The sequence below is a fragment of the Mus caroli genome, chromosome 3, assembly GCF_900094665.2.
Source record: "Mus caroli chromosome 3, CAROLI_EIJ_v1.1, whole genome shotgun sequence".
Classification (NCBI taxonomy): Eukaryota; Metazoa; Chordata; class Mammalia; order Rodentia; family Muridae; genus Mus; species Mus caroli.
In genome coordinates, this window is record NC_034572.1 from 78,673,633 (window position 1) to 78,677,484 (window position 3,852).

A 3,852-nucleotide genomic window follows, 5' to 3' on the forward strand; every position below is an offset into this window, starting at 1 on the left:
AGGGAAGTGGGGGGCGCTATGGGGGACTTTTGGGATAGCATTGGAAATGTAATTGAGGAAAATATGTAATAAAAATATTAAAAATCAAAAAAAATAGATTAGCTATGCAGAGGCATATCAACAAAAATGAAAGGTACTACCATTGATGCAAATGGAACTGGCAAGGCACAGGGCATACCCTGTGTGGTGGTTTGAATAAAAATGACCCCCATAGGTCCATAGGGAGTGGCACTATTAGAAAGTGTGGCCTTGTGGTCACTAAAGGGTGGGCTTTGAGGTCTCAGAATCTCAAGTCTGGCCTGTGTCAAGTCACTGTCATTTCCTGCTGCCTGTGGATTCACCACCATGTCTGCCTGTTTCCCATCATGACAATATGGACTAAACCTTTAAACTGTGAGCCAGCCCCAATTAAACCTTTTTCTTTATAAGAGTTGCTGTGGTCATTGTGTCTCTTCACACCAATAAACCCCTAACTTTGATGCCCTGTGTGCTGGGGATTGGGTACATTGAACAAATAAATTAATGAGTGAATAAGAAGATACATCGGAGAAAGTATTTACCAAAATGGAAGAAGGGAACACTAGAAGGTACTAAGAGTTGTAGGGATTAAATATCAACTCATGTTTTCATGCATGTGTATACATATTTGAAAGAGAGTGATAGGCGTGTATGTACATGCACACATGCATACGCTACTATCCACTAAGAAAACTAAAAACACACTATAGTGCTCTTCTCTGGTACAATGAGGAATTTAGGTCTCCAGGGTTTGGTTTCTAAATAATGCACTCCACTAATAAAGAACTTAGGGTTTGCTGGAGAAACAGATGCCTCTGGGCTGGCACTTGGAAAGAATAAGATAAACCTGATGTATTCAGACTAAATACTTCCAATCCAAAAAATTAGGAAGTAGTCAGAATAACAGAAATGTGCTGGGGTGGTCAATGTTAATTGTCAACTTGACAAAATCTAGAGTTATCTGGGAGATAGCTCCTAAGTGTGCCTCCCTGTGAAGATTCTTTTGATTACTTCAACCGAGGTGGGAAGGTTTGCCATTCTATGGTGTTGTATGGACAGAAGATCCTGTGCTAGGTATGAATGAGGAAGCAAGCTCGGCACCAGCAGGAAGCATGCATTGCCCTGTTCCTCTGACAGGGATGTGATGTGGCCAGCAGCTGAGCCTTGACTTCCCCACACTGTAACCTAAGCTAAACCCTTTCTCCCTTAAGTTGCTTTTGGCGGGATATTTTTATCATAGCAACAGGAAAAGAAACCAAGACACCTACCAGGAAGAGATAGGAGCCATCTTGAAGGGGTTCCTATTGGATAAACTTGAACACTACAAAGCATTTTTTTAAACACCAAAAACCAAAATGAGATGAAAATCTAAGTATAGTGGTGCATGTATGTAATGAAGCAGAAGTATCACTTAAGCTCTGGAACTCAAGGCCACCCTGGACAACACAGCAAGACCCTGCTTCCAAAAAGATCCAGAAATCCATGAGTTCATATATATATCAAATAAAAGAAACCCCTTCCTTACAACAGGATGATAAATGATAATAAACATATTAGTTCAGTGAAAAGTAATTGAGTTATTAGACCATGGATTTTTAAATCATTAAAACTCACCCCAAACTCATCCTTATTAATCAAAATAGGGGCCGTTACAATCAACACTTTTTTGACAGATAATTAAGTTTATCCTGTAGAGTAAAAAAAAATCTGTGCTCCGAGATGGAGTGAACTCCCACAGAGCATTTCTGCATCCTGATGGTTGTGGAAGCATTGTCCCTGCGTAAAGTCGAGATACTTGAAAGCATATTAGTCACTTAGAAGGTCGGGTGAATGTAGTGAATAGAGCTTCACAGCACGGGCTGTCCAACTTCTGAAGTGTTGTTTGTTCTCACGGGGTCAGGCATTGTCATGGAGAAGAATTGGACCCTTTTTACTGACCAATGGAGACTGCAGATGCTGCAGTTTTCAGTGTGCCTCATCCATCTTCTGAACATACTTCTCAGTAGAAATGCTTCAGAAATGCAAGGATTCAGAAAGCAGCGCAGACCGCCTTTGTCAGCTGTTCATGTCGTTGCTATGACAAAATACCATAACCAAAAAGATACTTATAGACAAAAGCATTTATTGTGGCTTACAATTTCAGAGGGATAAGAGTCCACCCTGGCAGGCAAGGCATAGCCGTAGGCAGCAGGAACAGGGAGATGAGGATCCTTACTGCCACACACAGGAAATGGGGTGGGCAAACCGGAAGTGGGGCTAGGTTGTGCACCACTGCACCTCCCGAAAGTTCTACAACCTCCCCCAAGAGTACCACCAACAGGGAAACAAGAGGCCAAGCACATGTGCCTGTGAGGGACACTTCTCATTCAAACCATGTCACCAAACAGCGACTGTGACCTTTTTTTTTTTTTTTTTTTTTTTTTTTTTTGTCCAAGTTTACTTTTAGGAAATGCTTTGGCGCTGCTTCCCAGTCCGACGGCTGAGCTGGTCATTGCAGGTTTTGATATAAAATCCAATTTTCATGGCACATCAGAAGCCAATGAAGAAATTGTTTCTTTATCCCATAGGATAAATGTAAATGGCAGTTAAAAAGAAAAAAAAAAGGAACAATTTTTTTCCAGTCGGTTCATGAGGCACACACTTAACAAGCATTTTTACCTTCTAGTTTGCCTCAAACGCCTGATGGCTGTGTCTAAGCTGTTGTTTTGCTTGTTTGTTTTTGACAATTTCGCCTATACTTGTAACAGAGTCAGCTTTGATGATGACTCACAATTGGTCACTGACTTCTTCTTCTTCTTCTTCTTCTTCTTCTTCTTCTTCTTCTTCTTTTTCTTTTTCTCCTCCTTCATATACATTTTATTACAAATTTTTAAAAAACAAAACAAAACATAACAAAAAACAAAAAATGCAACATCCTAAAAAAAAAATTTTTTTGTTTTATTTTGTCTCAAAAAAAAATTTTACTAGTAATACAAATTCCTATGAAGTTTTTTTGCTACCATAAGAAATTAAAGAAACCATTAAATATTTAGAAACATTCAGCATCAAAAGCTTTAAATCTAACTGTACGTTGTAGCCCCTGAAAAAGCTACAAACCCTTTTTAAAAAGTATTTTCTCTACAAAGAATCTTATCAGCTACACAAAAATCTGCTCAGTTTTTATACAGAAGCTAATGTTGAGCTGCACTTGAATTTCACATTCTTAGCAAAATAATCGCCTGAGCACACGTACTCCACACTTCAGGACAGCCACTTATTCTTCAGCCTCATCTTGCTTTCTCTTCATCTTCCTCCTCTTCTTCCTCCTCTTCTGGTTCACTCTTCCTCTTTGAGAAAAATATGGAACGCTTCACTAATTTGCGTGTCATCCTTGCACAGGGGCCGTGCTAATCTTCTCTGTATCGTTCCAATTTTAGTATATGTGCTGCCGAAGTGAGCACCACCGACAGCTTCTGATAGGCTACCATAGGAGGCTCTCGTCTCCTGCTCTCTGCACTGGTAATAGTTCTTGGGCCAAATGCACTTTTGATGTGGTAAGTTATCTCACTTCTTTACAACCCATTTTGAACTGGAAAATAGATCAGATTTCTATAACATCATTTCCACAGTCAAAAAAAAAAAAAAAACACATAAAATAAATAAGGCCAGAGAGAAATGACTCAACAAGAATGGGCACATGACGCAAAGATTGATGGCCCATTGTTGAAGGAGAGAACTGACTCCAGAATGTTGTCCCTACCCTTACACATGTACTGTGGCATGTGTGCACACACACTACAATAATAAAAGTTAAAAAAAAAAACAAGCAAGTAATGTGTAATTAGCAGAACCTAT

The 3,852-nt window shown here is 39.5% G+C and overlaps 1 non-coding gene across 1 annotated transcript; it reads right to left on the reverse strand.

The window, feature by feature from the left end:
- Positions 1-3,351: 3,351 nt before the first annotated feature.
- Positions 3,352-3,458, reverse strand: LOC115030828. Its single transcript, XR_003836388.1, has one exon. It is a non-coding gene; the product is annotated as a U6 spliceosomal RNA (small nuclear RNA).
- Between the last annotated feature and the right edge of the window lie 394 nt (positions 3,459-3,852).